Below are 12,483 nucleotides of genomic sequence, written 5' to 3' on the forward strand. Positions count from 1 at the left end.
TGTTTTATACATGACTGTAGCACACACCTAACGGATGCTTTTTATGTTTGGTGAAATGAACTCCAGTAATTCTAGTCCCTCTGTTCCAGCAAAGCTAAGGTAATCTATTTACCATAACTTACTCCCCCCACACACACCTCCAAGCTTACAGTTCTCCGTAATCCCCACCCCACCCCCGACCTGGCCCCAACTGTGCACATGTCTCTGGTTCCTCATTTGTAAAATGAGGTTAGACTGGATGAACTTGAAGAGATTTTCCTGTTCCAAATGCTAGGACCCATTCTCCCCAATTAGAATACCCATAACCTGCGGATGGAAGGCAACATTATTTCAGAGCAAGGAATGACAAAAAAGAGAATAATCATTAATATGATTATAATTAACAGCTAACATTTATACAGTGCCTATTAATGTGCCAGGCACTGTCCTAAGTGCTTTACAAATATTATCTGTTGATTCTCACAACAACCCAGGAAGTTAGGTGCTATCATTAGTATTATTCCCATTTTACAAATAAGGAAAGTGAGGTAAACAGAGGCTAAGTGACTTGCTCAGGGTCACAGCCCTAGTAAATATCTGAGGCTGAATTTGAACTTAGCTCTTCCTGACTCCAGACCCAGCATTCTATCCACTGGACCACCTATGGATTTAGAGAAACGTGGGCAAACTTTTCCGAATTAAGACAGAGTGAAGTGAGGAGTACCAGAACAATTTATTTATAGGATGCCCACGTCATAAAGAAAAGCAACTGGAAAGGCCTAAGAACTCTGAGCAATGCAACTGCAGAGGACCAATGATGAAACACGCCACCCACCTCCTGCCTAGAGGTGAGGAATGAGAAAGGTATTTGTGGATTTGTCCAATGGGGGGGGGTTGGGGGTGGCTTTGCTTGATTATACTTATGTTACAAACGAAAGATCTGTTTGTTTTAAATGCAGGATTGGAGAAGTCTGGAGAAGGAAAGGAAAAAGATGAAAAGAAAGAAAAGCTCATAATTGAGAGTTTGGTTTTTTTAACACAAAGAAGAGAATAGAAGCAAATCTTAAGCAAAACAGACACAAGCAGGACAACTCTGAAACTGGCTTGTTGAATTTATTACGTGCTTTTTAAAAGCTGTATATAAAAAGAAATTTACATTATCATATACTATTTTTCTGTTTTTCTCTGTATATAGAAATACTCATGTTTGTTGGTCTCTGCCATCACAGTAATAAGAAATTTAAAATTTTTAATGGGATAGCCATACCCTGTTCACTCCTTTCTCGGTCAATATCCAGCCAACAACACATTCAAAGCTCAAGTTCTGAGATGAGCCTTCTTTTCTAACTATTATCGTTCATCTACTCAACATCCACTCTGCTGACTCATTTAACTTCATCACGTTGGTCCTACAGGTGGGATCCCATAGTAGTGAAGAACATTCTAATGCTTGGCCCTAACTCATAAGAGTATAGCTAGTCAGAGCTTTTTATGGGATCAGAGAATTTCAGGGGAGGAGGGACCTTGGAGAAGACCATCTAGCCCTGGGATGATAAGCCCAAAAGTCAGAGATAGGATCAAATCCATGTCTCCTTACATCACACCCACCGGTCTTTCCATTATACTAAAATGCTTCTCATGCTCCTGTTTTGTGGTCACCACTTTCCTTCTCAAACATAACGGACAACTACTATCCTAGGCCTCAAGGAATAAAACAATACTCTTTTTAACTAATGCCATTTCACACACAAGTTAACCTCAGATGTACCAGGGACGTTCCTCACCACCTGTTTCAATTGTATAACCATACTCATAATCCTGAATTCCCCAACTCATACAGTAAAGCCAGGTGTTGAGGTAATAATCAAGTGTCAGCTTTCCCAACAAGCCAAACATCTTAAAGAAATTCATGCATATGCTTCAGCTTACATTTGACTGATTTACCACAAATATATACTGACTCAGAACGACAGTAGGCTTCATTACAGTAAAAAATATGAATCTTCTAAATACTAAAATCCATAGTCAGAGATTCTACCATACTGACAGAACAGCTCCACAAAGCATGTATGCATGGATTAAACTGAAGAGTAAATTCAGTATCAATGATTTGTAAAATTTATATCAGACATTTAAAGTGCTTGTTAAATGTTTTGAGAACCTATATATAACATGCTAAAAGCTCAAGAATATCATCAAGGAATAGGATTTACAACTCTGAGTATTCAATCATTTGTTTAACACTAAGAAGTACTAGGTGCTCAGTATCAAATTTGTTGCCTGCCTGTCATGGGGCTTACAATCTGGAGACAGTGTGGTACAATTGAAAAAGCACCAGTTCTAATGTCAAAAGTTGTTGTTCAATTGTTTTTCAGTTGGTGCCTGACTCTTTGTGACTCCATTCAGGGTTTTCTTGGCAAAGATACTAGAGAGGTTTGCCATTTCCTTCTCCAGTTCATTTTACAGATGAGGAAACTGAGGCAAACAGGGTTAAGTGACTTGCTCAGGGTCACACAACTAGTAAGTATCTGAGGGTGGATTTGAACTCAGGAAGATGAGTCTTCCTGACTTCAAGCCCAGCACTCTATCCACTGTGTCACCTACCTGCCCCAATTGAACAACAATTCAGCAAATATTTTTTAATTCCTACTCTGTTACAAGCAAGACACTGGGGATACAAGACAAAAATGAAACATTTATTGCCCTCAAGTAGCTTACATTCTCTTACATTCTACTAGGGGTGGGAAAGACAATGCCCAACAGTGGCTCAAATGGACAATGAAAGAATATGGCCTTCCAGATACTGACAACTTGCTGATGCAGAGCACTGATGGGAAGGACATTTATTAAATGGCCAGGAAGACTTTCAGAGACACCCTAAGCTTCAGATAAGATGTTCTCCTAATTCTTTTACAGCTCCAAGTCTAGGATCCTAAGACTCCAATGGAAAGATACAACTGGAACCTAAAAGGTGACTAGAAATTAGCAGGGTAAAGAGGACACAATTCCAGGAAGGGGGGTGGTAAGAGAACAGTCATGGAGGTGAAAATAAATATGAGTGGAATTAGGGGATGAGGAAAAGGGGTGGAATGTAGGAGGGCAATTAGACTAATAATCATTTTAATAACTCATTTATGTATACTTTAAAGGTTACACACTGTTTTCTTCACAAAAACCTCATAAGGGAGATAGTCCAAGTATTATTCTCCTCCACACAGCTGCCAAAGTGATATTCCTAAAGCAAAGGTCTTGCCATGTCACTTTCCTGTTCAATAAAGTCCAATGCTCCCTTTTACCTCCAGCAGCCAACCTCTGATCTCCCAGGGTTAATGCCTCTCCCTCAAATTACCTTTTAGATTTTGTATATTCTTATCTGTGCATGCTGTCTCCCCCAACACAATGTAAGCTCCTTCAGGGCAGAGACTATTTCATCTTGTCTTTATATTCCTAGTACCTAGCATGGTGCCAGTCATGTTGCAGGCATTTCATAAACACTTGTTGATTGACTGATTTATCTCTTTGTCAAATATTAGTTAAATGATTTGCCCGTGGTCATACTGCCAGTAAGTTTTGGCGCTTAACTAAATCAGAAGGTTCCTGCTGATAAGCAGTAGGAGTTATGGAGGTAAGAGTCAATAAAGCCCATAAGAAAAAAAAAGGTCCTGAGTGTGAGACAAGAACTCCGACTTGATGTGATAAGCACTAAGGACCCATTAGCAGGGGAGACACATGATAAAAATGATATTTCAGGGAAGCTTAGCCTAGCATCATTTTATCTGGTAGGACTGGAGGCAGAAGGCAATGAAATATCTAGGTAGAAACATAAGTATAGCCTCAGTGAGGTTGGTGGCTATGGGAAAGGAGAAGGGACAAATCTAAGAGATGTTACCTTCATTCAAAGTAAAATGGAGGGGCAGCTAGGTGGCATAGTGGACAGAGCACCGGCCCTGGGGTCAAGAGGACCTGAGTTCAAATCCAGCCTCAGACACATAACACTTACTAGCTGTGTGACCCTGGGCAAGTCACTTAACCCCACTGCCTAGCCAAAACAAAAAACAAAAAAAATAAAACAGATAGGATGGAAGTTGGTCACAAGAGCTACCAACAAGAATAACCAAGGAGTAAAAGCTCATTTCCAGCATGATTGGAGGGGAAGAATTTTTCAGTGACTCATGTGTTCTTTCTATTTCTTCCTTAGCCAAATACTTTAATGCTCAAAGTGAAGGCTGGTTTCCTTCCTTTGTAAGAAGGTAAAATATCTCTTTGGGATGAGAAAATGTTGCTTTAAAAAAATGCAAGAGCTTCAAGATAAATGCAGAGGAAGGAAGGATCTAAAAAGACAGAAGAGAATCCCAGCAATGTCTGGTTGGAAAGGAGGAAAGGAACAAGGACCACTGAACATTGAGAAGTAACAGGTGAGACTCTTCCCATGGGGGTTGGCAGTGGGAGATGGATCTTCTAAGAAGGAAACGACAGTTTATGCTCCAAGGAATGATGGAAGATGTGAACTGACAGATATTTAAGGATTATACAGGAAAGGTAAGAGGAAGAAAATGAAGTATAGTGAGCTCCCTACTATTCGGTAGCAAGGCAGCTCCCTGCTGATCTGATATTAGCAATAAAAAGGTCAGTTGCATGCATCCAAGATACATCTGAAATGTGATGAAGAACCTCCCATGATTTGTGAAACCTGCTGACTAGTACCCACTTCCGGTGATTCACATGGCGACAAAGATGCCGCCACATGGAATCTAGAAAGCACTGACCCTTAAGCACAAGCTGGATGGGTACTTGTCAGGTACAGGTTATAGGAACACAGACTGAGAGCTAGAAGGAACTTAGAGGTCAGTCATCTAGTCCACCAATCTCACTAGAGATTAAGGAACTGAGGCCCTGAAACGGTAAATGACTTACCCAAGGTCACAGACCACACAGCAGAGCCAGGATTCTCACCCACTGAGTCAAAATCCAGTGGGTTTGTCTAGACTCTAGATACTCTTTACAATCCTGCCCAATTCTAACATTCTATAAGACTGTGAATTGATAAAGCACTTAATATAACATAGTTATATAAACTTTTTCAGTAATACGTTATAAATGGATAATAGGTCAAATATGTTCTCTAGTTCATTTCTAATTCTCAGTACTTAGAACCAAGCAGAGCTGATTACCCCATTCAAAATCAGGATGGGTGGGTAAGCAGAACCTGGAGCTGCCCCAGTGCCCCAGTTCAAAAACTAAAGCTGGAGAGATGAGTAAACTGAAGGCCATTATAAAGAATCATTATAGATCCAGAGATGCCCAAAAATCTAGTTTAGAAGAGAGTAATGCCATAACAACTGGAAAAAGAGACTCAATGGAAAAAGTGAATTTTCCCTAAGAACTACATGTATACCTAGAAATAATGAAGCAGGAGATAAAAAGTGAAATAAAAGCTCTAGAAGAAAGCATAAGAAGAAATTGCTTAGAACAGGAAGTGGTAAACTTTACCCAGGTAATAGACTCCTTGAAAACCAGGATGAACCAAACAGAAACAGTGACCCCTGAAATTGCAAGAAATATTGGAACAAAAAAATTAAAAGATTTAAAAAATAGAAGAAAATGTAAGCTATTGGCTATCCAAAACATCTGTCCTAGAAAACCAGGTCAAGGAGAAACAAAAGTTAAGAATCATTGAACTCCTAGAAGTGAAGATAAGAAAATAAAGCTCAGACATTATATTTCAAGAAATTAGAAATAAAAACTTCCCAGATTGCTTAGAAACAGGGCAGAGTAAAGATAGAAAGAAATCGCCAATTAACTCCTAAAAGAAAGAATGGAGGCAATTGAACCTTGTAAAGAGATTAACGCTGATTATTATGAAAACCTTGCCCTTTCAGGGTTTCTAGTTTCCAACAACAATGTGATTTCCCATTTGGAAAGAGAAGTACTTTGGATGACTCGGTAAGAATTCCAAAAAAAGCACTCATCCAGAATTTCAGAATTAATTAGCAAGGACCTCACAGATCATCAAGTCTAACCCCTAGGGGGACAAGATTCCTCACTAGAACTTATCAAAGCAAATGGTCAACCAACCTTGACTTGAAGGTAGCAGATACCTGGAACGCACTGCCCCATGTGCATTTCTTGGGACTCTTACTTTCCGTCCTGTCTCAGTTCAGATGTCAGTTCATCTACAAAGCCCACCCTGATCCTCCTCAATTGTTCATTTTCTCTCCCTTCTCCAATTATCTTGTAATTTACTTTTCTGATATATACTTTATCTCCATGAACTCTAATTAGAATGTAAGTTGCTTGAGAGTAGGCTCCATCTTCATTATTATTTTATTCCCAGCATTTACCATGATATCTAGCACTAGGGTCTAGCATTTCACAAATGTTGGTTGACTTGAATTGAATTTGTGAGTGATATCTTGAATTTGAAACGTTTAATTATTATCGATGACTTCACACAGTGGCAGCCTGGCCACTATGCGTTATGTACTAGAAAGAGCACTGGATTTGAAGTAAGAAAACTTTCTCAGACACTTAGTATCAAGTTAAGTCAAGTTAATAAACATTTAAGTACCTACTGTGTGCCAGGCACTGTGCCTGGGGATTAAAAAAAAAAAGGCAGGAGACAGTTCCTGATTTCAAGGAGCTCACGGTCTAATAGAGGAGACAACATGCAAATAAGTATTTGTGTGCCAAGATATATACAGGATAAACTGAGACAATCAACAGACAGAAGCCATTAGCATTAAGGGGGATCAGGAAAGAGTTCTTACAGAAGGTGAAACTTCAGCTAAGACCTGAAGAAAGCTGGGGAAGCCAGGAGGTAGAAGATGAAGAAGGAGAGAGCTCCTGGCCAGTGATGACACCTCAGGTGGGAAAGATGTCGGGGTCCAGAAGGACCAGAGGCAACTCACTTAAGCTCTCTGAGACTCTTATTCTTTATCTATAAAGTGAATAGTTGAGACTGGATCAGAGGTTCTTATCCATTTTTGTGTCAGAGACCCCTTAGGCAGTCTGGTTAAACCTATGGACCCCTTCTCCAAATAATGTTTGTAATACCTTAAATAAAATACAAAAAAAAAATGACAAAGGGAACCAATGAAATTTCATTTCATTTCAGTTGACAATTTTTTTTTAAAGAACCAAGTTCATGAACCCCAGGTTAAGAACCTTGAGATTAGATGATTTCTAAGGTCCTTTTCAATTCTACTGATCTCCCTCCATTAACATTAGAAAATAAAAGTCCTATAATCATTCATTTCTCTGATAGAACTAAATTGAGTATAAAAAAGGTATTTTCAAATGTTCAATAATTTTCTATAAATGAAACCCATTTTCTTAGTTGTAAAGATATTAAGTTTACATTAAATAGTAAGATTCTAGTTCCATGAGGAAAAAAATTGATTAATAATTTAAATGTTCGATTCAAATCAGATCCACTCTGGATGAGCAAACTACATAAAATAACAAACTAGAATTCCCCCTCATCCCCCACCAAAACCCATGCCATTAAAAAAAAAGTCAGGAGACAGGACTAACATCCCTTACATGGCTCTTCACTATATACAGATATATCATTTCAAAGATATAATTTGACCCACAGAAATCCAAATCTGAGTTTATATTGGTTCTTTTACCCTTATTTTGAAACACAGACAATGGTCAGATAGCCAAGGAGCAGAACTGAGGGGAGTAGAAAGAAACTATGGCACACAAAATCTTGTTGTTCAGTTGTTTCAGCCATGTTCGACTTTTCTCAACCCCATTTGGGGTTTTCTTGGCAGAGACAATGGAGTGGTTTGCCATTTCCTTTTCCAGCTCATTTTACAGATGAGGAAACTGAGGCCAACAGGGTTAAATGACTTGCCTGGGGTCACGCAGCTAGTAAACATCTGAGGCAAGATTTGAACTCAAGAAGATGAGTCTTCCTGACTCCAGGCCTGGTGCTCTATCCATTGTGCCACTTAACTGCCACATAAAATTTTATTGGGCACATAATCAAAAATTCTATTTTGACTAGCAGTGCCTTTTTACATAGACCTTGTTATCTTATTATTATTATTATGCACAGGCTAATATTAAAATGAATTTCACTGCCTAAATAAGGAATAATGATGAGTTGGAGCCCCAAAGAATGCTAGGCATATGGAATTCAAAGATGTGGGTTAGAATTTCAACTCCACTATTTCAGTGACCTCAGATAAGTCACTGTCCCATTCTCAGGATCCAACTTTTCCTGATGTTACAAGGGCGGTATGGACTAGATGATCTCTAATGTCCGTTCCCATTCTAAATCTCCTGATTCAGGAAATGATAAACACACAATTCAGAATTAATAATAATTAAGAGCCAAAAGCCTTATGAATCTGTAAAGGACAGCTACTACATAACACAGTATTTGCAAATAAGGGAATGAATCTTCAAGTTGGTCTTTTAAAGGTTCAGTTCATTCCTCCCAAATTTTCAATATTTATCTACTCTGATAGCTTTGCCATCCTTACCAACAGCCGACTAATTTCCATCCACTTACTAATCTGAAGAAGTAGAAATATGCACTGAGGGAGAGACAGAAACAGCACGTGGCTGGTGGGCCAAGCCACTTTTTGACTACCACCTCTCCTCAGACCCCCATTGAAGCAGCCCAGCACCTTGGCCCAAGAATATTAGAAATGCAGCACCCTACCCATCCCCTAACACCTGCCCTGCTTCCAGTCTAGCCCCCACAGCCATCATCCAAAGGAACTAACCTTACGGGGAAGAAACCCGGCAATGGCCCCTGCAGGTACAGAATACCATCTCCCTACCCCCTTCCAGGAGCCACAGCTATTGACGACTTGGAAAAGAAACTCTCATGACCAAAGTCCTTATAACCATCAAATGGCTCAGCTTCAGAAAACAAATTGCTTGTATCAATGAAATGCTCTACATGGAAGACGCAATAGCATCTGCTTTGCCACCTCACCCCAAAGACCACTAGGTCTTTCCATCTACTCAGCCCACTCCTCCAGATGAGTGAGCGTGATAACGTGAGCTCCTTGAGATCAGGGAATGTGACCACTTCTCTATCTGCATTCTCAGCTATTAGCACAGCTTTTGGACCTAGTAAATGCTTAATAAATGCTTTTTTTCCCTTTCATTCATTCATTCAGACCTTAGAGAACATCCAGTTTAAACCCTCATCTTTCAGGTGAGGCCCAGACATCCAGTCAGTAGCATTTATTAAATCCCTACTATGTCCCTGGCACTGGGCCTAAAGAAGTTATCAGACTGGGTTTGAACCAGTCTTGCACTGAACTCCTGATCTCTCCTGTTTCTTTCACAATGCTAGGCTAAAAACATTAGATTTCTAGTCAAGAAGATGACTTAGGGAAGACTTTCTGCTTCATATTCAGACAGCAAATGACTGTTAAATAATAAACCAAGAAGTCGTAAAATGTAATCTGAAAATAAATATCCAATTACAATTCAAAGTTTATTGTTTCCAAAACTCAAAACACCTGCATCAACAAACTTGATGCTGATGGGAACTTTCATAGTTATTCCCAAAGCTATGAGAACAACTTAAAATATTCCTGGGGTTGGTTGTGCTTTTTTCGGGGGGAGGGAGGTGTAGCTGGCTACGTTTACATTACACAGTGTTCAAGTTTAAGCAAGGCCAGGAAGAGTTGCCTTTGCTTGGGTGTATTTGCTTAAGATATGGAGGTTAAATAACCCTTGTGCTCATCAAAATTGGGACCCTTTCTGGACCTACTTCAGGTCTTTCCCTAACACCAAGGTAAGTGACTTACTGTGAAACAAAAGAAAGAAGAAAACTGAGCTGATCAAAGGGCAATCTGTCATTAAGTGAAAATGATCAAAGATTAAAGGCTCCTCTCCCACTTCAAAGGCAAATCTGTGCAAGGGTAAGGTTACAATAGGAAAGACTTTCAAGATCAGAAGCTCTGACTGTAACGCAATGAACTGGAAGGTCTCCCCAGAGACAGTTAGGCTCATATTAAATATACCTTCATGGAATTACTTTTAATGGGAAAATGACAAATAGAAAATTCAGTAGCTTTTTGGTTGGGGGGGGGTGGGTTACAGAGCTTGGAGGATGAGGGAGGCCCAACAGGAACATTCTGAGGAAGGTACAAATGAGCTATACTTTTAAAACTGAAGTCTAATTAGCAGATTGTTAACAAACCTTCAGGTCTAGACACTAACGTGAAGGGAGCTATCTTGAAACATTTTTCCTAGGGCCCAGTTATATTTTAAACCAGGGATTCTTTACATGAGATCTGTGGACAGATTTTAGGAAGTCTGTGAACTTGGAACTAAAAATTAGTTTTTATTTTCACTTCCTTCTAACTGAAATTTAGCACATCTTTCAATTATTTATAAATATGATTCTGAAAAGGGGCCCACAGGTTACACCCGACTGACCACAAAAGGAGGCCGTGACACATAAAAAGATTAGGAACCTCTCTAAAAGAACAAGCTCTTTCATCCTGCTTGGGTCTATGTAATATGTCCTAACCCTAAATTTCAGTTTAATAGAAGAAGGAAAATCGACTGTATTTGTAATTAGTTACTATGTTTTTACCTTGCTATCCATTGCCTTGAAAAGTTGAAATAAACCTCTTCTTAGGATGGCTGCTTCCCAACTGAAGCCCTTGCCAGTCCTAGGAGGAAGATCCTGAAAGTTCCAGATGACTAGTTGAGGTAATGGGGGAGAGGAGAAAGGATCAGCTGGCATCCTCTAGAGGAAATGGAGTACAATATATTTCCTGACTCCACCCAGCACCACCAATGACGCACACACACATTTAAAGGTCTTACTCCGCTGATTTGAGTGTATCAAAGACCTGCCCAGGAGTATTCATGAACAAGCTCAGATCATCTGAATTCAGGATATGTCTCTGATTCAATGGATGGTGCGGGTTTTTTATGTCTATCTTAAAAAGGGGTCCGTAATCTGGGGTGGGGGAGGGGGAGGATGGTATACTTTAAAAAACAATAGCTATTTCAGTATAACTGGCTTCCTTTGTAGTCCTACAGATTTTACTTTAGGCCATTTGAAAACATGATTCTGTACTACTGTGCTATAAGAAATGATGAGCAAGAGGACTTCAGAAAACCTGGAAAGACCTGTATGGATTGATGCTGAATGAAGTGAGCAGAAGCAGGAGAATGTTGTACACAGTAACAGCCACACTGTGCTGTGACTGACTTTGACAGACTTAGCTCTTCTGAGCAATGCAAGGATCCAAGACATCTCTAAAAGTCTCATGATGGAAAATGCTATCTATATCCAGAGAAAGGACTTGGAGTTGGAATGCAGATGGAAACATACTATTTGCTCTCTCTTTTTTCCTCTTCTGTTTCATTTTGTTTCTTCTTTCTTGTGGTTCCTCCTATCTCTTCTAATTCTTCTTTTCACCATGACTAATAGGAAATATGTTTAATAGGAACGTATATGTAGAGCCTATATCAGATTGCATGCCATCTTGGGGAGGGAGGTGGGAAAGGAGGGGAAGAAAATTTTAAACTCAAAAGCTTATGGAAGTGAATAATGAAAACTAAAAATAAATTAAGAGAAAAAATTTAAAAATAAAAATAAATAAAAACATGATTCTGAGAAGGGGTAGTATAGGCTTCAAACCACCAAAGGGATTCAGGACACAAAAAAGGTTCTACATTCCTGGCTTAAAGGTACCAAAATGGGAATAAAAAACAAGTAATATAGATACTACCACCTCATTAGCTGATAACCGCAATCTTCTAAGGGATAAAATTAATAAGCCAAATAGCATTCACAAACATCATTCTAAACTAAATTATACTTTGCAGCTGTTTCTTTATAGTTATCTATCATTGCATTCATCCCCCTCATCTAAAGGATTTTGCTCCACAAAATCTGATCCAAATTGTTGCAAGAAAGATTGCATGGCAGACTTTAAAAAACAGCCATCATCCTTTTACCTCCTCCTCTCTTCCTAAGCCAGACAGCCCTCTGTAACGGGGTCAGTGCCATCTCCTGTTATATAATCAGGGAAACCAAACTTTTAAATACTTGGTCATTTCACTGTGCAAGAGCAATGTCCTGAAGTCCCAGAAGGGGGAAAAAATTGTGCTTACGTGGAAATGCATGGAGTCTTTTGAAAGTCTTGTCTGAGTGGTTTTACAAAGCACAAAAGTATAGCGCCATGGTATTACTTGAGTCATACTAGAGGGCCAAAGCTACAGGAGCTCTGGTCCAGCTATTTCCCTGAAAAACATGCTGACAGATTAAACTGCTCTTATGCTAGAATGAGCCCAAATTGGTTCGGCTCTGACACAAGGTCAGTGGAAATTAGACTAATGAGAAAAGAAAGCAAAACTGAAATGTTTTAATTTGGGGTCTATTAGGCTCTATTAACTTCTAGCAAACTAAATAGGTCAGTGGCTTCTAACTGCTGGTATGTACATCGATGCCCATCCTCCAGGCTGCTCCTCAACAGTTCCCCTTGTAGGCCCTGGAGCTTTCTTCAG

General features: G+C 39.4%; 1 protein-coding gene across 3 annotated transcripts in view; it reads right to left on the reverse strand.

Annotated features, from left to right (window-relative positions):
- The window catches only part of VGLL4 (vestigial like family member 4), a 186,168-nt gene that overhangs the window by 63,205 nt on the left and 110,480 nt on the right, over positions 1-12,483 (reverse strand). Inside the window, exon 1 of one of the 3 annotated variants that reach the window (XM_020981063.2) lies at positions 10,556-10,701. The exons of the other annotated variants lie outside the window; for them this stretch is intronic. The gene's annotated coding sequence lies outside the window, so the exon portion shown is untranslated. Of the gene's footprint in view, positions 1-10,555; positions 10,702-12,483 lie in introns of those variants that run through there. 3 annotated transcript variants of the gene reach the window in all.

Source organism: Phascolarctos cinereus, unplaced genomic scaffold (genome assembly GCF_003287225.1).
Source record: "Phascolarctos cinereus isolate Bilbo 61053 unplaced genomic scaffold, phaCin_HiC Scaffold_4;HRSCAF=312, whole genome shotgun sequence".
Lineage (NCBI taxonomy): Eukaryota > Metazoa > Chordata > Mammalia > Diprotodontia > Phascolarctidae > Phascolarctos > Phascolarctos cinereus.